Source organism: Callorhinus ursinus, unplaced genomic scaffold (genome assembly GCF_003265705.2).
Source record: "Callorhinus ursinus isolate GAN/ISIS: 27379988/994484 unplaced genomic scaffold, GSC_fseal_2.0 scaffold2, whole genome shotgun sequence".
NCBI lineage: Eukaryota > Metazoa > Chordata > Mammalia > Carnivora > Otariidae > Callorhinus > Callorhinus ursinus.
In genome coordinates, this window is record NW_027397064.1 from 25,501,107 (window position 1) to 25,524,282 (window position 23,176).

General features: G+C 36.3%; 1 protein-coding gene across 5 annotated transcripts in view; it reads right to left on the minus strand.

Annotated features, from left to right (window-relative positions):
• Positions 1–23,176, minus strand: part of MAP2 (microtubule associated protein 2) — a 280,936-nt gene that overhangs the window by 201,258 nt on the left and 56,502 nt on the right. For all 5 annotated transcript variants that reach the window (XM_073879249.1, XM_073879237.1, XM_073879247.1 and 2 more), the window contains exon 2: positions 12,344–12,393. The gene's annotated coding sequence lies outside the window, so the exon portion shown is untranslated. The remainder of the gene's footprint in view (positions 1–12,343; positions 12,394–23,176) is intronic.

Here is a 23,176-nt window from a genome sequence, read left to right on the forward strand (position 1 = left end):
ACTTAAGAAACAGCTGATGTAAGAAGGACAAGTTGATCCTTCCCTGTGCCCATAAAAGCAGGAAGTAAATTGCCCCTGTGAAAGGTGGCCTCCCTGCCCTTGGAGGATAGAAGGCATCCTTATGTCCACGGATAGGGATTTCAGGGCCAAGAAGGGCTGTATAAACAAATCTTGCTACTTCATTAATTTGCTACCCAAGCCCAAACTTCTTTGTCTTGTCAACTCTTCACGAATTTATTGTGTCTTTGTCTAAAAGGTATAAAAGTTGCCTGCTTTGATCACTTCTCTGGATCTCCTATCTTTGGGGCCCCTGCATGTACAAAATTAAATTAAATTTGTTTTTCTCCTGTTAATCTCTCTTTTATTACAGGAGTCTCAGCTGAGAACCTAAAAGGGTAAAGGGAAATTTAGTTTTCCTCCCCTATACCTAGCACACTTCTTGCACGTCACGGTACTCACAAAAGCCATTTGTTTAATGGATCAGTAATTTACTATGTGTCATTTTACACAGACCGGAAATAAGTTTTGTCAGCCTCAACACTAAAATAGGAAATTATAGGCTCTAAAACTGACTTTGGAGGCAAGTTGGCACTATGGGGGATTTTTATTTTTTTTTATTTTATTTTTTAAAGATTTTATTTATTTATTTGACAGCGAGAGAGGGAACACAAGCAGGGGGAGTGGGAGAGGGAGAAGCAGGCTTCCCATGGAGCAGAGAGCCTGATGCGGGGCTCGATCCCAGGACCCTGGGATCATGACCTGAGCCAAAGGCAGACGCTTAACAACTGAGCCACCCAGGCGCCCCTATGAGAGATTTTTAAATGATGATGCCATGCATTATCTTTAATTTCACTGTCATAAATAACATCACCTCAATAAGATAGCAATTCAGCATGAACAGAGTTTTGCTCAAAGGTTACCATGTGATACGGGCCAGGGAAAAATAATCCGATAATATGCGATGAAATTTAAAACTGAGTCCACTATAGTCTGAAAAGCATTAAGTAACAGGGACCAAGGTAGACAATACTGCTAAAAAACCATCCTATCAAACTATAACCTCTTGAGAAGGAAATGGCCTTACTTACATGGGAAAATAATTTCCCTTGCTAAAGAATGACTCTCAGAAGCCTTATGCTGTCTGGAGAATTTCCCCTTAAATACATACCCTTATGAACAGAAGTTAGGTCTTCACCCCCAAATTAATAAAACAAAACAGAATAAAATGATATCAAATAATACTTTTGCTGGAAATATTAAGCCCTTGTGACATTCTTTTCTCTGCACAGAGAACTAAAATATGTGTAGGTGAAGGATGCTGCTTCATTATTAGTCATTAAGAGTTTTCTCCGTGTCCTTCTTTAGCATGCTAATATATTCACACACACAAATATGCATTTTCACCTGTTCCAACTAAATTTAAATAAGAATTTTAAGGAAAAAAAAAACCTGTAAGGAAAAAGAATGCTCTTATTAGAGCATATGGGTTTTAGCTCTGTATATTAAGAAGTGAATAACTGGATGTCTTATAAGGGAGCCTGGTCTTGGTATACTATCTCCGGATCTATTTATCATCCGCAGATGCTCACTCTGGGTGCAACCAGAGTGATTACTCCCAGAAAGCTCATAATTGCAGTAATTAGGGTCACATGACCTCCAGCTTGCATTGCTTTAAAAAAGCAGAAGGCCAAACATTAGCATTTGAATGAGCACCAGAGGTCCACCAGTTGAGAAAGTTTAAGTTAAATGCACCAGAAAGCTTTGAATGTCCAATCTCAAACACACTGAAAGGAGTAGTTTAAGTTATTTTTATACTGTCCTTTCTGCCCTCTGCAGAGGCCTGAGCCTTCCCTTACAAAGGCCAAATCTCAGCAGGATGGCCCCACTAATTTACCCGGAAACAGGTTACAATGACTAAGAAGAAGGAATGATTTTATCTAAATCTTTCCACTTTAAAGCCTATTTTTTTTCTTTGTTTTAGAATATACTAGCAGTATATTTGGAGGACCAAAACCATCCATTCACTACTTTTTTAAAGAAATAATGATTTAATTCATTGTAAGGACAAATACAAATGGACAAATACAAATGAAAAATAAGGGGCTTAATTCTGCCTGTTGAAAATAAGGGTAGAGACTTCATCCCTCTCCTTTATCTTTTAGAATTTCTTTCACTCCCCTTTTCAAAAGTACATAAATCTTTACAACGGCTAATTAAGCCTCAGGCATCTCTCACACACAGGAATGTTTCTTCGAGGGCCTAGGAGCCATCTTTTTAAAATGCAAACATGGAGGGAGGTAGCTTCTTTATCTTGCAGTTCCTGTAGGAAATGAAGAGTCTAACTTCAGTGGACTTCTTGCTCCAAACTGTAAAACTAGTTGCTATCATAAAGGTTATGAGAAGTTTGTCTCTCCTCTGGAGAAAGTCAATTAGCTAACACAGATGGTCACTCCAATCACCAGGTAAATTTAGTGCTCTTACTGAAGGATTAGTTATCGTTTCTCTTGAAAGCATGTATGTAATGGGTTTTCTATGCTTGATTATAAAAAAGGGTGAAGTTTCTTTTGGTCTTTGCAATCCCTTAGTGGATTGCCTGTGATGTGCATCACATTCTAGTTTAATGCTTATTCAATAATAGAAGTTTTGTGTTTTGTTTTTCTCTCCCCACTACCTTTGTGGAAAGGATTTCTGTGTTGGGAGAAGTTTGCTTTTAATTGTATTTCCCCAACGATTTCAGTTCCGATTAACCCTTCTCCCTGTAGTGGAGCCCCTTTAGATAATTTAACAAATAATGTAAATGGTGAAGTTCCAAATTTCTCATGTGAAATTTAACAAAGAGATACAGTACTTAATTTTACTACTTCATTTTACCTTTAATTATAAACAAGCTTGGTAACATTAAAGTCAAAATAAATCCAGATAGCATGAATGTCAGTTGGAACATTAGTTCCCTTGTGTTGAGATATTAGTAATTATTTATTTTTTCACAAAATCTAACACACAAATGCAACTTTCTTAATGGAAGCTTTTGGAACAGACATTCACGTTAATATTTCCATATGTAACTTTTCTTTGTGGACAAGAAGAGCATGAAAGTTCTAATGATGGATTGAATTTCTGTTCAAAGTTAAAAAAAAAGAAATAGATACACATAAAAGTAGATAAAGGCTATGCCCAACCCAGGTCACAAATCTAAACTTAAGTCAGCCTGCACTTTTGGGAATTAACTGTCAAGGAATCCTAGCATCTACCAGTCACAATCCTCCAGCCCAGCTTTAGCTAGCTTACCTTACCCTAGATGACAGAACCTGCTTATAAAGAAATCCCCAACCTCCTAGCCTATCATGCCATTTCTGCATTGCCCCTTCTAATGCTCTATAAAATTCAATGTTAACCAAAGTCCTTCAGGAGCACTGTTCTACCGCTTGTGACGCAGTGTATTCCCCCAATTCATGGATGGTTTCCCCTTGGAGAGAGGACATCAAACTTGTTACTAAATTGTATTATTTCTGTCATTTGACATAGTTTAACAAATATTTGTGAAGAAAGAAAAAAAAAAAAAGGAAGGCTGGGACAGAAGAAGAGAGGGAAGGGGTAAAATCCAGGCCCAAAGTAAACCTGCCCTACACCTTTGCTTCAGGTTTCCTAACTTCGCAATCTTTGGTACCTTCTCTGTGCCTTGGCTTCCACAGAACTCTTTGAAGAAATGCCCTTCTTTTTCTACATCTCACTCTCTATTTTGTGTATTTAAGTTCTATTCACCTTTAAACTCAACTGAAATTCCTTTTTTTAAAGAGATCTCTGTAATCACAGTGAATTATATCTTCTCTAGATCTCTCTAGAAAGTTATGTCTGTACTTAGTATCTGATTGTATCACCATGTATTAATTACTGATTTATATGCTTTAGCTTTCCCTTAGCTTAACTTGACTGCAAGCTATCCGAGAACAAAGGAACCATTTTTAATACTTCTAAAGCATCCACAGAACCTAGCACTCAACTGAACTGCAAGTGTATTCTCAGTATTTGACTTATTAATAACTATTCTGTTCCACTGGAACTGTACCTTCTCAGGTAGCCTGACTTCATATACGCAAAGATTTTAATATAAGAGTACAAATAACAACTCTTGATTTAGAAATATGTCTAGACCAGGCAAAAAGTTATCATCTGGGCTATTTTACTGCCCCCCAACCCTTTCCTTTTTAAAAATTTCCATTTGGCTCTCAGGCATTTATCTGTCACTAGGATTTTGTTTTTTACATAAACTATTCTCTTCCTTGGGCACATTTCTTGCTTCCCCCATCCCCCATCATCACCCCACCCTATGAAGTGGTGTACTTCCACCTGGGGCACCTTAGCTGATGACTCCTGCATCCAAGAAAATGGGACATTGTTTGATTAACTGAGTTGGACACCATATATGGCATAATCAAAATGATGAAATAAAAAAAAGTATCAAGAATAAAATCTGTGTGGTCTTTGTGAGGTAAATAATGAAGTGGTCAAAATATCACTGAGCAAACCATGACATAGAAGTGAAGAAGATACTATGTTTAATCCAAAGAGAAACTAGATACAGGAAAATCATAAAATTCACAAATATTTATTCTCTGCAATGTAAAAAAAACAAAAAACAAACAAACTCCCCCTCCCCAACCCCAGCAATTCCAGGTATGGTGGAGGAGGCAGAATTATGTTTGATAAAGGAAATAAAAACTATTTAGGTAACTTCTCTGGGGGATTTATGTTTATAGTTGATGCATAGTTATTTAAGTACTATAAGATATTTTAAGGTAATTTATGTAATTATTAACAAGTAACATGTATTTCTTATATTGTATAATACTTGTACAAAATATAAGAATGGGTGATCACACTATACTTAAACACCTATATATAATAGCCTAGCCTGAACATAAAAGTGTAATTTCTTTTTGGCCATTGATTTCACCTAGCCTACATAGCTGCTTGTACATGCCCCAAACATACTACTAATAGTGAAAAATTTATATCCTAATTTCCAATTAGTTAAAACAGGTGGAAAATCCCAAAGGGAATCTAAGTGCAAAGGTCCTCTCCCCGTGATATGATTTCCAAATCGTCTGTATTAGTTCTCTGAGTCCCTAAAAGATAATGGAGTCAAGTGAAATTTGAGTGTTTGCATCTATAAAGTTGTCTATTAAACACTCTACTCACTGACCCATTTTCCCATATTGCCAAACTTACCGAAAATCTTTAAACAATGAAAAAAAAGTGAAAATAAAAATCACTATTAGAAGAGGGAATTCTTATTAATTCTCTTGTCCTCTTATGCTCTTTTCTTGGTGCTCTTTTTCTCGGTGGGGTGTGGGCAATAGAACAGCCACGGGCTTCTGGGGACCTTTAACTATTTTTTTTTCTTTTTTGTTTATAAAAACACTAAACATTCAATTCCAGAGAACCAAAAATCCCACCTCCCCACCGAACACTACTAAGGGGCATGTCTTCTGCCCCATACCTTTCCTGTTTTTCTTTCTCTCTTGTTAATGCTTTTAAAAACAAATGAGTTTTTTTTTATATAAATAAAGTTTTTAAAGTGTGGAAAAAAAAAAACCATTTCCCTAATGGTTTCAGAAATGAGGTCCTTGGTTCCTTCATGGACAAATCTGTTTTTTGTTTTGTTTTGTTTTGCTTTTTAAAGATCCATTTATCCATTTAAGAGAGAGAGGGAGAGAGTGGGGGCAGGGGCAGAGGGAGAAAATCCTCAAGCAGACTCCCCACTGAGCCTGGGGCCTGACCCTGGGCTCCATCTCAGGACCCATGAGATCATGACCTGAGTCAAAACCAACTGAGCCACCCAGGTGTCGCATAGACAAATCTATGTTTGAAAACAAATCCCTGTTGTTTAATTTGTCCTCCTCTATGGGGCTGATATTCCTCAGAGCCGGCCTAAGACCCCTTAAAATGCCGGCACAGGTGTTTTTTAAAAAGTGAAGTAGTACATTTTTTCACCTTAGTCTTGTACCGAGAGAACTACTTTTGGCAGGGCACCAATACATGGCAATAGATTTAAGGATGAGACTGAAAAGGTATAAGTAAAACATCTTCAGGCAACAGATATCAACTCTTACTCATCATTCTGAAGATTAATATCTTATAAATGAAGCCATCACTAAATGGTGGATACTTACATATTAGAAGCAAGTAATTACATTTGAGTAAATGTATATTTTTGTACTTATTTTTATCCCCAGAAAGATTTCTCTATATTTTTAAAAGCTATTACATTTTACACAGAAATAATCTTTTATAAAAATTGTACCTAACTTGTGACTAAGCTTCTCTACGCATATAATGAAGATGATAGTATCTAAAGTTTTAAATATCTATTTAGGGGCGCCTGGGTGGCTCGGCCGTTAAGCGTCTGCCCTCGGCTCAGGTCATGATCCCAGGGTCCTGGGATTGAGCCCCACATCAGGCTCCCTGCTCCACGGAAAGCCTGCTTCTCCCTCTCCCACTCCTCCTGCTTGTGTTCCCTCTCTCACTGTGTCTCTCTCTGTCAAATAAATAAATAAAATCTTTAAAAAATATATCTATTTATATTCTAAAAACTGGCTAAATATGCTTGCTCTACTTTTGAACTATACACTTTATGTGACAGACATACAACTCTTACTATAAGACAGAAGGGGGGAAAGAGAAAGAGAGAGACATGGGTGGATATAGAAATATAGACACAGAAGCATGTATATAGTAAGTGTTTTGTTTTTATTCAGCTTTTTACTAATTAGATTAAAATCATGGAAAGAAAAGTAAACAAAGCAAAGACTCTGAAACAACATAAGTTGATGGTCACAAGACATTGAATAATAATGGAATGAAACCAAGTCTACTTGGTTTTTTAGCTAACATTTTTATATTGCTAAATAACTGTAGGGAACTGGTTCAGAAAAGGCAGATAATTTAACTTTCTTTAACAGGAATGGCCCATCAAGTGTGCCCAAAAGCAAAGCCCTTGTATTGTTCATTAGCAAAACTATCCAACACTAGTATACATATCTACGTAGCTACCTAACTTATACGTATTATATGTTATATTCCTTTTTCTCCTATGCAACTGATGATTGTCTATTCTTAGATGAATAACTAATGAAACTAAATAACTAGGGATTTAGAAGCTGAGGAAGAAGAAAGCATATCCCCTTTCAATAATACAAAGTTATCACTTTGCAATAAATAGGCTGTACAAGAAATAAAGGATTTCTAAATGAATGGACTCCTTATATAAGAAGAAAATGTACTTCTTATGCTTTTAAATCCTCCAAACTTCCCTAATAAGATATAGGCCGAAATTAAGGTCATGGTATTCTTTAATGATATAAATAATCTGCAAAAAAATCAGCTATGCTATTCTTGGGAACAGTATTCTTTCTTCCCCATGAATTCAGGAACAGAATAAAAATTAGCTGATCAGTGAATTAAATCCACAGGATTGATTTCAGAAGCAAGGGGTTTATATGAAAACATAGCCAACGGACTGTCTTTTGTAGCCATCTGATACTACAAACATTTAGTTAAGAAAAAAAAGGCTCAGCTAGAATTTTTTTTTTTCAACATGGAAAAAATAGACTCATTAGCGGTTACTTAATATGGTTCCAGCAAGTTGTGTTTTTCTGTTTGCCCTCTGTGGCATCAACAAGCCTATTTCCTCAGTATGTCAAGACTGTCAAAATAAAGGAGCAATTCTGGAAACATATTTTCCTGAGGTATTTCACTAGATCATATAAGGAGATTGAGAAATGATAGCAAGTTTGCCTCTGATTAGGTTCTAGGCAGGCCACCCTAAAATATGTCACTTTGGCATATTGATTATTTTAAATACAAGTTACTTAAGGAACAGCCAGTGCAAGAAAGACACTCTGACGCTCCTTTGTCCTCCTGAAAGCAGGAAATAAATCTCCTTTATGAAAGGTACTCTCCCTGTACCAGGAGGTAAAGAGACATCCTTATCACCGGAGAGAGGGAATTTAGAGTCCAGAAGGCTGTATAAACAAACCTTGTTACTTCCTCACTAATTTACTACCCCCAAGCCCAAACTTCTTTATCTTGTCAATTTTTCACAAATTTATTGTTTCTTTGTCTAAAAGGTATAAAAGCTGCCTGCTTTGGTCACTTCTTCGTCTCATATTTTTATAAGCTCCTGTACAAAATTGAATTTGTTTTTCTCCTGTTAGTCTGTCTTATGTCAATTTAATTATTAGGCTAGCCAAAAAATATAGAAGGAAAGAAGGTAAAAGTTTTCCTCCCCTACACCTGTCACCCCCACTTCAACCAGCCCCCACCTCTCCCATTCCAAATCATGTCATAAGCTTGTTTTTTGATTTCAGTGTTTGTAACACGAAGGATTACTTTTTATAAAAAGGAAGAAATAAGTATTTATGATACTTCAGATTTTGGAAAGTTGCACAGGAGAGAGCAAATTCTCCCTAGGACCAACTGGTCTTTCCAGTTTGAAAAATATGATGCTAACAGCTTTGTATCTCTCCTTAAAGTGGTAAGCAAATAATTAGGCATTTTACAAATCTTTCTGGCATCTCAAAGTCACTCTGTCACATGTCAATCCAATAATTAGAATTCTGGGTAAGTCTTCATCCGTAAGTACATTTATACTAATATTATGCTAAATGGAGGAATAAAGCAGAATGACAAAACAATTACCTTTCTCATACCTTTACTTTTTTAAATTTCTCAAATTAAACCTCATGATTGTTACTGTTTCAAATGTCTTTTGATTTGTTCAAAGTCCTTGCTTTTTTGCTCAAATTTTTCTATCACCAGGGAAGAAAATACAGTGATTAATAATTATTAGAACCTATATATACATACATATCCATATATATTTAGCTGTATATTTAGTTTATGGGTATGTAATAAAATTGTTCATTGTGGCTTCTAATCTTTATAATTCATAAAGTAAGCATTTCCTGGGTGTCTACTCCTGCAAGGCCTGACTAGGGCGTGAGATAAAATGGCAAAGACCCCAGCTGCTATGAGTTAGCAGGAGAGATAAGAAATGTCCAGAACTAATCATAACACAAAGAAGTCTGAGTAAATGCTATGAGGAATGTGTGAAACAATGTGAAGCAAGGGAGAGGGGAAATATGGTTTCTCCCTGAGGTGGTACTGAAGGTTGACAGTGTCGCCAGCCAAGACTGGTTGGTCTTGACTCTGCAAAGCTCAAAGTACAAAGCTTACTCAGAAGACATAAGAGTATCCTCTCTCCCCACTCCTATTATATTAGAGTATTCACATTTTCTACACTATTTTTCTTAAGTGAAAGTCCACTCAATTGTGCAATATGCTGCTTAGTTTGTTAATAGTATCTTGAATAAAAGATATAGTATCATTCAGCAGAGCATAGAGAAATTACTTTCTGGCCAGTTTAAAATATATATAAATGTCAGTGTGTATATATATATATATATATACATATATACTTTTATATATATATAACTTCTGGCTTCCTTCGTTTATATATTTTGTTTTATGACAATAATTTAAAGATCTTCATTAGTTTTATTCCCTGTCTTAAGAGAAGCACCGGAATTTATTACTCATGTAAAACCCAAGGGGGGGAAAGGCTTTTGATAGAGGTTTAAAAAGTGATTTGGAATCCTCTCTATTTAAGACTCATAACTATGCATTACCTCATTTAATCTTTAAGTGAAGTATAGATTATTTTTGTTCCCATTTTATAGATAAGACACTGAAATAAAAGAACTTAATGGCAAGCAGCTCAGCAGTATGAAAACATCAGAATTTGAGGCAGAGTCTCTAGACTAGAATTAGGAGGGAGGTCCAGGTCCAGGTTGAAACTGGAAATAGTCTGAACGTCCAAAAATAGGTAGAACAGTGAAAAAAATTACAGCATATCTGTAGGATAAAACAACATATAATCATTAAAGTCATATTTTCAAGCAACCAGATGGTACAGAATACAAAGTTTAACTTTAATTTTGTGAAAACAAAAGTAAGACAAAAAGTGGAGGGAAATATACCAAAATACTGGTAGTGGTAGTAATAATGAAGAGAAAAAAATAAATTGGAAAAATCAATACATATTTTTTAAAGGTAAAAAGTGTGGTGCAAGATGTTTTTAAACATCAGTATCAAATGTGACTTTCTGGTTTCTAAATTTCACTTTGATTCCCTTTTGTAATAACTTTAGGGAATTTATTTTTTTTTCCTAATCTAAATTCAGTAATACTGTATTTCACAGAACCTAAGAAACAATCCATTATAAGATGTATTTCATTTGACAAAGAAAGAAAAAAATATCTGCCAAATTAACTACGGCATTTTTTTTTTTTATTTTACATAGTTTAATGTGAAAAAACACCTTAGAATTTGAATAAAATATTGCAAGGGCATTTCTTTAAAAAAATTTTTTTTTAAATTTTTATTGAGGTATAATTGACATACAGTCTTTCATTGCTTTCAGGTATATAACATGATTCAATATTTGCAGAGACAAAATCTTTTATTTATTTTCTTTTTACATGCTTCTTTTTATTTTTTTCTTCCTTCTAAAAAGTGGCCAAAACGAGATGAGATTTCAAGTTGCCATGCTGACCATACCAACCGTAAAACAAAATCCATAGGGCGCCTGGGTGCCTTAGTCGTTAAGCATCTGCCTTCAGCTCAGGTCATGATCCCAGGGTCCTGGGATCGAGTCCCGCATCGGGCTCCCTGCTCCGCGGGAAGCCTGCTTCTCCCTCTCCCACTCCCCCTGCTTGTGTTCCTGCTCTTGCTATCTCTCTCTCTCTCTCTCTCTCTGTCAAATAAATAAATAATCTAAAAAAAACAAAAAAACAAAATCCATAAAGGAAGAGGGACAAAATGTAAGCAATTCAAAGTTAACCCTGTGTATTAAATATTTCTGATTCAAAGATTTATACTTTGCCAAAAATCTCATTCTACTTGTCATTTCTGCTTGGCAGAAGGACAGAGGCTAGCAGGGAAGGAGGAGTAGCAAAAAGTTCAAAGTCTTACAAGAAATTCCATGTTTAAATATGTGCAAGTTTACACAGAATGTACTGAGTAGTGGATATGAAAGGAAGCCAGGCAACATGAAAAAGAAAAATAACAGTCATGCATGCCTGTGTGTGTGTGTGTGTGTGTGTGTGTGTGTGTGTGTGTGTGTGTGTTTGTATTGGGGGTGGAAAAACAAGGTCAGAATTTGAAGCCAGAAAAGGTACATATTTACTGTGTGCCTGCTATGTGCTAGACACTAGAATTTGAAGAGTAAATATGGGCTTTGAAGGCTAAATTCCTGATTAATGTAAGCATAAATGAAAAGCCAATGTTTTTCTCTATGTTAATTATTAATCAAAGCCCTACAAAAAAGATTTAGTAGCACCTGGCATTTTGCTCTTACATAAGCAACAAAAGCCCTCATTTCATTCATGGATTAGCTTTTTCTTTTGTTTTAAAATCTGAATACATATTCTAGAGAAGAACATAGAAGGGATAAATGAAATTTCAAGCCCACTGATATGAGCGCCCTCTAATGCTCTGTTAATACTCTAAACTCAGTTAAGCTGGTTTTGAGTCTCCCACAAAACCAACTAACAAGAAAATAGAACAAAAGGAATGACATCTTAGGATTTTTGCCAATTTATTGAAATTTGCAACTGAGAGGCAATGTTTCAGCTCCACCATCCTTAGGAAATGTGGCTACCAAACTGCAGGCTTCAAGTGTTTCCCTTCAAATTCAGGAAGCTGACCATTCTTCCTTTTTTTTTTTTTAGATTTATTTGTTTATTATTTTTGAAGTTGGGAGGGGTAGAGGGACAGGGAAAGAGAGAATCTCAAGTAAACTCCCCGCTGAGCACGGAACCTGACTCAGGGCTTGATCTCAAGACCACGGAGATCATGACCTGAGCTGAAACCAGGAGTTGGACACCTAACCGACTGTACTACTCAGGAGCCCAAGAAGCTGACCATTCTTTAAAATGTTAGCCAGCCTTACAAAGAAGTCATTCTTTTGATATGTGTATTTATTAAATGAATACATTAGAATTGGATCTTTTCATTTGATCAAAATTCAGCTAGTAAGACAGGTAAAACAAATGAAACAATAGTTGATAATTAAAGAAATTATAGGAACTAGGAAAGCAAATGGGGCTCAGGAAAACATGTGAGTTATGTGCCCCAAGTCTGAAATGTATCCATTTCTCACTAAGTTTCAGCTTTCTACACCGCATTCTGCAAGAGTTAGTTGACCCAGCTGTCCAAAGGCCCAAGATGCTTCTATTTTATTTCACAGCTTATTCATAATCAATATAAACACACCACCAACCTTAATTCCAGCCAGCAGTCCCAAGATACCTTGGATCAGATCAATAAAGTCTGAAAGATAAACAGAAAAACATCCTGTAAATTAAATCAATTGAATGATTCAATCTTTTATTTTACTAAAGAAGATGAAGTTACTTGGTTTCTTGCACCGTAAAATGTACTGGCTGACACCACATACATTTACAACAAGAGGGGGTTATGTAGTTATAAAACTTCAAATTATTTTCTAGCTCTCATCTAACAAGATCTATTAAATGCCCAAAGTAGGTCCTATTTTTATCTTCAGCAGTTTTTATGTTAAGCAGAACAATGCTTGTGCTTGTCTTCTAAAACATCAACAAAAAAAATTTTTTTAAACAAATTCTGTACTCAGTGTACTACCATTTCTCTTGAAAGATGTTTAATTGAAAATAACACAACTACTGCATTTGGATCCTTAATCTGGTCTAACAGTCTGTAGATTTTTAGTTCAGGATCAACAATCTGTTTAAAGGCAACAAAAGTCAAATAAGATAATTCCAGTGGCAACCTATCCACCTTCCCACTGCTTTCCTACACTTAAGCCTTGCAAGTAAATTATGCTGAGAAGCACACTGTCCAATGGAGGTACAAAGAAGGTCCACCAAGGACAAAAGCAAACCCAAAACTTCTGTACCAAAAGTCAGCCTATCTTTTGGACAGTCAGTAAAGAAAATAACTAAAATGACATAGAGTAAAATTCTTGATTTGCTGCAGGGAGCGTCTATGGTTAAATCTCCAATAAAAAAAAGTTAGTTTCCAAAAGTGTGTTTGTGAGTTAACTGGTTAGAAGTTAGAATATGTTCCACATGATATTGTTACAGATGGTTCATTATTAGACTCCTAGGTTAAATCCAAAAGCTAAATTGACTGTAAATGGTAATTATTTAATGAAAAGAATAGTCTAAAATAATACTCATATACTCCACTGAGTTACGTTAATTAGCTTGCCTATAGTAATCATTTCACTCTGTATATTTGAGCATCATGTTACCCACCTTAAATACATAGAGTTTTTATTAAAAGAAAATAAAAAGGAAATACTAGGAAACCAGTAAATCAAAAAATTGGATTGGAAGTGAAATTCCTGCTTTTTAATCTTAAGGATAGGTGCTTAAAAAAGTGAACCTTATTATACAAGAATGAAATGATAGGTGGACACATTTGTGAAGATGAAAAAAAAGAATGTGGGGCATTTTGATGAACTTTTGAGATTAATGATTTTAATATGTCTACTTCCACTTCAAGCACCTGACTTTATTTTACTTTGATACAAATATTATTCTTTTTCTATAAAGCCACCAGCTCCCAGACTGTGTGCCATGGACACCACTGTAAATTCACAGAACGATAAAATATTTTCAATACATGAAAAAACACAGCAACATCCATCAGGCTTAACACAAATTACTCACCTGAAGTAATCCACAGTTTCAATATCAGATTATGCTACATTCATTTCAATGACAGGGTAACTTTGCGAAGTTGGATTTTTGATAGTATTTGTAATGTAAAAGCAAATACTGCATGAAAACCAGTGTGGAGTGAGAAACCAGTGTGGCGCGAGAAACCAGTGTGGAGTGAGAAATGAGGATGACAACATCCAATCTGACTCCCAGCTTTGAGGGCTAGGTTGTACCCAGCAGGCAAACACACACATACCATTAGTAAGTAACTGTGGGTTTCTAAGTATGAAGTAAAGAGATTTTTCTTTCAATTTTCATGTATTTTTTTTAAAGGGCCACAAAGTTGTTAGCACATACATACTTATTTTACTAATTAAATGGAGCTGTGAAGTATTTCTTTTGGCCTACAGGGCACCATGAAAAAAATTACTAGGATACTCAGAATGCCATAAACTTGAGAAAGTTTGGGACACTTGCTCTTAAGCATAGTTTTTTTGTTCCGTTTTGTTTTATTTTTGCTCCATAAATTTAAAGAAAAAAGAAAGCAGGAGAGATTAAACAAAGAAAAAAAGACTAGTAAAGGAGAGAGGAGGGAAAGGAGAGGAAGAAAAATTTTCCTAAAACAAGAAGAAAAATACAGGCAGAGCACGAATGACAGTGGTTCACCACATTGAGTGACTGCATGTGTGGCCGAGTGTGCTATATATGTATGTGTGCATGTGTGAGTGTCCTACTGTGTGTGCAAGAGGAGGCTAAAATAGTACACATGAATACTAGAAATGAAAGACAAAGAACAAGTAGAGGGCACACTGCGTATCTGTACATTTTAACCATGTTGATTACCAGTCACCATTCCCTAAGAGACTATGGCTCCGGAGCCGCCTGGAGCCAAGGAAAAACTCCCTAAACCTGCACATTTGTTTGCGTGCAGCTCTAAACTGCAATTTACCATTTGGCCACAGCTACTTCTTGCTAAGACCTCTTTTAACACACTAGATCAATATCCTGATATCTTTCATATTCTTTTAAATTGGTTGGATTTTATCGTTTCTACATGTGCTTTCAAATATATCCATACTTTCATAGTAAAAACAAAATGATACTTATGGAGCTTTTCAAAAGTTAGGCTTTGTGATACAGGAACCAGGCTGCTTTCTGTGTCCCATACATGGAGAGAAATTCTCACTTGCTGCTACCACTGTCCTCCCCCCACCCCAGGCCTGCCTCCCAAAAATTCTAGTTTGTTTTCTTTTCAATATAGAATGAGGCAAATTCAAACTTTATTTAAAATATTAGTGCCATCTTAGCTATGTGAACCTTGTAGTTGAACCCGTAGACTTAGCAAGGTGTTGAGCACACAGAAGAATATAAATATTTGTCAAATGAATGAAGGTGCTTAGTGTTGTGCTTTTCTGATGCTTTGCCAGATTTAAAGGAGTCACTGAAAATTCCCCTTTTGGCAGAAATAAGAAAAAAAAAAATCCTATTCTTGTCCCACCTGCCTTGCATCAAAAATATTTCATGGAAACAAAATTCTGAGGAAGAAGAGGTGCTCATTTCTGACTTTAACGCTTGCTTGGGCTCTTAGGGTTTTTGTTTGTTTGCTTGCTTTTCTTATCTTAAGGGGAACGCGTCCATTTGCAGCAAGAGCAGCTGCTTTGTAAATAAATAACTCTCTAGACCTTTTTTTTTTTTTCATTCAACCCAGTTATTGAGCAAATAGGCACAGAATAGTGAAGATTTATGTTGCCCTAAGGCTCAATCTTCTCTGTGAACATCTGCCATTTCAAACACACAGGTCAAGACTCTTTGTGTAGTATCCTGCTAAACAATGCCCTAAGCATAACTCAAATGAAATTTTTTCAATAGGATTCAGCATCTGCTTCCAGGCAGCTTAACTATCAGCATATAAAAGCATCACTTCTCCATCTTCTTGCTCCACAACAAAAAGGTAGGGGAAATGTTGGAAAATAATCTTGAGAGTTAACTGCTAAAGCTTCCCCCCCCTTTTCCAATAAGAAATGATCTCATGCCTACGTATTATAAGTCATATTGTGATGATGAGATCAAATTATAAACTCTATATCAAGCTGAAGTGGGCTTATTTCCACCTCATGTAAAATAAAAATTGAAAATAGCAGACATATTTTAGCTATTAGATTATCAAGGTTCATTGTCAATTGAAAAAACACCTTTCACACTTGCTGTGCTTTTCCCTTCTTAAAGTTACCCAGGAATCTCAATTTACAGAAATTGTTGCTGCTTGAGTATAGAATTTACTGTTGGGAGTTTCAATTTACAGATACAAATGTAGGGAATACTGCAGTTGCAAGACTAATTAAAAATCAATTCTATTAAAAAACTGAAGTGCCTTTTAATTGTTTATAATCTTTATTTTTTTTTTAAATATAGAGCAGTACTGTGGGTTTTCTTTTTTTTTTTTTTCTTAATAGCCTTGTTTAATATTTCAGGGATCCTAATTTCTTTGCCATCAAAGAGCTTAGTTAGAATGGGTGGGATGGGGGTGGTTATGAAAAGCCAAAAGACAAAGGCTATGATACAAAGCAGAATATGCGTGCTGTCACAGAGAAATACCAGCAAAGAGCTACAGGAGATCAAAGAAGGAAAAAAAAACACGTGAAATCCTATTATATAGATAAGGATTCACAGAGGATGTGTGTTTGAGTTGGACCTTGAAGGAGGTAAAGGATTTTGATAAGCGGAGATGGAATGGGGAGGAGACCAACTCAGACAATGGACCCAGCAGAAACAGAGTAACGAAAGAAGCTAAACCCGGGGGGGGGGGGGGGGGGGGGGGGGCTGTCTGTACAAACACCTGCAGTCCTACCTGACTGGAATATAACACACAAGAAAAACACTAACTGGGTGAAAGGCTAGGTTGGGTCTGTATAGGGTAATAACCTTGAATGATAAGCTGAGGAGGCTACATAATTAAATATATTTAATTTTGCATGCTAAAGTGAACTACTTTAGGTTTTAAATTCAAGAATGGCATAATTAGGTAACCGAATCTGGCAACACGGTGTAGATTGGATCAGAGATGAGAAGAGATTAAAGAAGAATCAACCATTTAGGTGGCTCCTACAGAAGTCCAAGTGAATGATAATGAAGAGTCAACTCAAGTAGAGACAGTGTCAATGCAGAGAGGGAAGAATACTCTCACTACTGCATAGGCAAGTATCAGGATGCCATAACAAGGTGCCATAGATGAGGTGACTTAAACAATAGAAATGCATTTTCTCAAGTTCTGGAGGCTGGAAGTCTGAGATCAGGGTGCTGGCTTGGTCGGATTCTGGTAAGAGCGCTCCTCCTGGATTGTATATATACACTCACCTTCTCAGTGTGCCCTTAATATGACCACTGTCAAATGAGGGCCCCACTTTTATGACCTTATTTAACATTATGTACCTCCTAAAAGCCCTATGTCTTAAATACAATCACTTTGGGGTTAAGGCTTCAATATATGAGTTGTAAGGGGATACAGTTCAGTCCACAGTGGTGTCTATAAGCTATGGGACTAGGGGATTGGTAGAATGTGAAAGGCACAGGACAGAGAAAAGGAGCCAAAAGAATTCTGAAACCAACTCCCAGAAGGATGGTGTCATTCTTAGGAACAGGTAAGGCTGAAAGAAGATCAGTTTGTTGAGCAAGAATAGAGGGGCTTTTTTCGGGACATATTAAGTTTGAGTTTCCAGCAGGATTATCAAGGAAAGGTATTTATCAGACAACCTATTCATGGAGAGTATGATCTATGTGATATGGAAAAAGAATGAAGTCTTACTTAACACTACAAGAGAACAAAGAGGAATGAAAATGGTGGTGATATAATTAGGCTAACACGTATCAATATAAAATCAGAAGTATATGTGTGTGTTCCAAATCACAGAGTTAGGTTGTCTAGCCAGCCCACATTATTACATACTTAACCATTCCCTTGATAGGTAGATATAACATTAATAGATACTGGCCACATGTAAATCCCTATTGTTCTTTTTTTTTTTTTTTAATCCCTATTGTTCTTAATGAATGCTGTATCCTGCCGAGACTATGGGCTCTCTGGGACAGCGACTCAGCAAATCCATGTTTGTGTCTCAAGCACTTAGTGTGGCATATAGCATAAAGTCAGGGATCTATCTATAATTGTGGAATGAGTCACTATCTGGAAAAAGAGGCTGAGTCATGAACACTCCAACTAATTTCACCTCTAGACTTTGTATTATTCATATAAAAACATTGTAGGAAGCTAGGCACTCTGGCTTTTAATGGAATGTTCTGTACTCGGACATGTTTGCTGTAGCTGCTATAATAATGATTGCAAATAGAGGTTACAACTAAAAAGGGCCAGTTACATGTGTCTAATTCACCCATCTACTGTCACAACACAGAACAAAAAAATGACTGCATGATACAGCAACTGGATAATAACAACTCATTTAAAGTGAAGAACTTTATGGGGCGCCTGGGTGGCTCAGTCATTAAGCGTCTGCCTTCCGCTCGGGTCATGATCCCCGGGTCCTGGGATCTAGCCCTGCATTGGGCTCCCTGCTCTGGGGGAAGCCTGCTTCTCCCTCTCTCACTCCCCCTGCTTGTGTTCCTGCTCTCGCTGTTTCTCTCTCTGTCAAATAAATAAAAATCTAAAATAAATAAATAAATAAAAATAAAGTGAAGAACTTTCAAACACCTCAGTCACGGAATTTGCTTTTTGAAAACTATTGTACTATTTGCAATACAAAACAACACCAATAATAGGAAATGATCATTAAGTGTTTCTATAACTCAGGCTTTGTACAAAATATGCCACATGCATTATCCATTTAATCCTCACAAGACCAACTACAGCAGATATTATTATTACTCCCAGGAGGAAACTAAGCTTATAAAGATTAAATATCCAGTACCTATGGATAAAGATTCCTATTAATTGATATTACATAAGCATCATTTATTAAGGCAAAGAAATAACAATAGAAGTCAGAGACAAAGTAAAATACATACATATATTTGGGTATAGGGCCTGTGTATATTTATATATATGCATATTCTTTCATCTCCTGTTTTAAATTAGGATACCAATGGTTCTTCCTGTGTGATTCCTTAAGGAATTCTAGCATATTCAAATTCAGGCAGAAACAGTGAGGGTAAGCATGCTTTAAAAAAAAAAAAACTATCAAAAAGCAAATGACAAATTTTTGAAATAGAAAGAGCCCAGTTCCCTGTAGTTCATTGAAGTATTTTCAGTGGGACAAAAATTGGGAAGATGGCATTATTTATTTTTTAAGAAACTTCTTGCCGACACCACCTCAAAGGTCTACAGCAAAAAGGCCTTACATATTCTCATCCAAGAGTCTTTTGGGTTTTTTCTTTCTTCATAATTTGTATTTTATTAATGTTAAGCATACAAACAGGTTAAGAAATTAACCTATTCAAGGCTTAGGATGAAAAACAGCAGTAAGAAGCATGAGTTGAGAGTTAAAATGTATCTGAATAATGCTGTCTTTATTTTTGTAGTGAGGTGGTACACTTAAGTGACAACAGAATCTGCAAAAGCCAATAAGCTGATTCCTTTTCAGGATGAAAATCTATGGGTTCACTCAAACCATTAGTCTTTAAAATACAAGGTCTCCTTTAAAATGGTTTTATAGTAAAGTGAAAGCATTATTATTTGTTCAAAATCTTTAGTGGAGAATCTTGTCATTAATACCTAGATTTACAACTGAGATTTGGAAAGATGCAGGAAACACAAGAGACACTATTCGAGAAGAAATGTTGCTTGTGTCTAACATCAGAATATATTTTTTAAAGATTTTATTTACTTATTTGAGAGAGAGAGAGAGAGAGAGAGAGAGAGAGAGAGCATGTGAGTGTGTGGAGGGGCAGAGAGAGAGGGAGAGAGAGAATCTGAAGCAGACTCCATACTAAATGTGGAGCCTGAGGCGGGGCTCGATCGCACAACTGCTAGATCATGACCTAAGCAGAAACCAAGAGTCAGATGCTCAACCAACTGAGCCACCCAGGCACCCCTAACATCACGATATTTTTTTTGGATTTGAAGTCACAACCTTGATTTTCTGCAATTCAGAAAGCACACATTCTCCTAGGCCTACCAACAGGTCATTTTGTCATCTCATTGAAACTTGGATTTCAAAGGAATGTGTAGTTACAAGCAATCCTTACACAATAAAGTAAATCTGTTGCCCAAAGCTCTAATTTCCTGAAAACTTTAGTAAGGCACTAACAAGCCAAACTGAAGCATTCCACACATTTCTGAACCTCCTTCTCTGAGTCACTGGCTTTCTCCTAGGTGAATCCAGGTACACTTAACTCCTACATGTGTTGTTATTATAACTCAGTTCCAGCATCATTTAATTAATTTAGTAAAGAATTGCAAACACCCAAAAGAGGTATCAAAGGACTGACTTCAGAACTATTATTATAAAGAACATTTTCATCCATTTTAATATTCTTATCGCATTTCATGTTAAATACAAAGGACCAAAAAAGGTTAGAACTTATACATAATAAAGGGAAATCCTATAGCTGGAACGGTTGTGGCTGCAGCAAAAGTTAGGGTTTCCTTTAAGTCTAAAAGCATTAATGTAGGAAACAGATCTGCTGTTACCAATGTTAAATATTAAGTACTTTCTCAGACTCCTGCCATCCCTCAGCTGAACTAATGAGGGGCTAAAGCTTTAATTTTCCCCCAAAGTAGCACTGAACAGAAAAGCATTATAGTGGAATGAAAATAACTTAAATTAGCTATACATATTTTCCCTACATTTCACATGTAGGCACTCCTATACTTATAATTTCCTGAACCATTTATTTAAAACTATAAAGAAAATATTACAAAGGTTGGTTAAATTCCTAACGTGGTCTATTTAATCCTTAGTATAATTGAAATAGTGCTGCATAGCTAAATAGAATGTGTAAAGCCTGACAGTGACCCAAGACACAGCTTCGTTGTTATATTACTGAAAGAATATTTTCCCAAGCAAATGGAGTACACTTGGGATTTAGTTATTCACTCTTCTAACTAATGATTTCTTAATACTCGCTTCATGGCAGCCACTTTTCTAGGGACTGGTATATCATGGTGATATACTGTGGTGGCCAATAAGTTATCAACAAGGTTCCTGCCCTCTGGGGGCCTGCATTCCACCATGAGAACACAAGTACGTTAAGATAGTGGTGATTTCTATGAAGAAAACAAAGCAAGGTAAGATGTGAGTGAATGAACGGTAGTTGGGAGTCTTCTCTACCACCCAATTTCAGCAGGAAGAAGTAGAAGCTGAAATGGCATTTATTGTAGCAAGAAAGCTAGACCCTCACTTGCTGCCCTTTGGAGGGGAACATTTCAACCAGCAGATCCCTGGCTTTCAACTGTCTCAGGTTGGAAAGTGCAAATGTAATACATTCATGTGCATTCTCAAAATGCACCACAAATGCAGTTTGTGAACTAGCCGGGGGTTTTGGTAGTAGTGTTGGTGTCAACACTTAAACTAACACCTTACATCTGTAGATTTTAAGAGTTCTTCCACATATACAGTGTTGCTTAATCCTGTAAACCAAGATACCTCTGTTGACCTAGATTTAGTTGGCTCTGACTCATTACCAGGCATTTTACCTGCTTCCCAATGAAAGGCAATCTCTAGTAATGGGTTATCCTCAATTGTTAGCTTGCCAAAATGTCAAATGTCATGCAAGAAATAAAGTAATTGAGAGACAAAGGAAAACAAATGACCCAATTTTTGATACACTCATGCACTGAAATATTTCCAAATAATTAGCATGTGTTTCATTTCCAAAATTTAGACATAAAAAAAAATTACAGAAGGTGGGTTCTATCATCCATTCATAATAAATTAACTCTTTGTGCTTGGGCCAGGCCCAGAATTACTTACAATACACCACTCAAAATTCCCGTGGGTACAGACATCTTCAGTTAGCAGAGAGGGAAATAAACTTTGACAGCAGTCAGGCAACACTAACACGCTGCCCCATGTGACTCATATGAAAACAGCCAGCAGTAGGCTGGACAGCTGGTCACCCTGTCACTTCTTGGAGCACTCGGTGCCTGATGGACCCAGTGCCACAGCACAGTAATGATATATACTCTTTAGGAGTAGAGAAAGTCAACAGGCCTCTCCCTGTCTGTAATAAGCAACCCAAACACCAACTTCTGTTGTGTGCGTCAAGGTTGCAGTCATGCTACACAATTGCTATAGTGTTTCCATCTGCCAGTTTCAATGTGCTTTTCCGAACAGAGCAAGAAGATTTTAAGTTCTTTCACACAAATTTTTTTTTATTATTATAGCTTATAGCTAACCAGGGATATTTAAACAATTGAACAGGCATTATTTTCTAGCCAATCCCAAATCAAGAAGGCCAAGGTGCTAAAAAGGCAGAGTGAAAGCACAAAATAAGTATTTCCGGCCTTGCAATAATTCATTCCCAAGCAAATTTGTTGAGAAAGATAAGATTCAGTATAATGATGCCTCCAAGAAACTGCCTTGAGTTCCTCGTGCTATACCATAAACTCCCAACTGACCGTCAGGAAACATTCACTGCGGTAAGGAGGCAGCCTGAGCTTCCAACTGAACTCAGGGGATGTCATTTGACTGTTTTAAACACTCAACACAAATGGCTCCCACAAGAGTTAAAATTACTTTTTTTCAAATGCAAATGAATTTTTCTTTCTATCATCCTTAGGAGGATTACAGGGTACCAGGGTCCTTACCCATATATTTGAAAAATAGAATCAAACTTCAGGAGATTAAGGGAATGTCCTAAAGTCATCTCAATTATCAGAAACACAATGAGGTCCAGCACCAAATTTCCTGATGGGATGATAACCTGGGTGAAGCTGGCAGAAAATGCTGCATAATCAATCTTCTGGAAGGCTCTGAGGCCTCTACAAAAATCTCTTCCAGCTGTCACCCACCTTTCCAGGCTCCACACATTCTATTTAATCTCCTCCAGGATGAAAGGATGCACAGAAGTAAATGATGTGTGCTCTCCTACGGCAAAACATGCTGATGTGACTCGGAAATTTTTCAAAAGATTACTACAAACTCTGACATTGCCAAAAGGCAAATCGACCAGTGAATTATGACATTTTGGTCTCAAACTTCAAAATGCATTTCTTCTTGTATATAAATAGGAATCATAAGTAGACTGTATCAACAAAATATAATAAGTAATTTCAAGAATGACTTTTTTCAACAAGGGGTAAATGTGCCATTGAATCTTGGTACAAATACTAGTGATAAAGTCAACATTTAAACAAGGTATATATTTCAATGCTGGGGTTTTTCTCTTTTAAGTTTATCTCACTTTTCTCTATTATTAAGTTTTCTTTAATGAACATGCATTATATCCAGTAGTAAAAA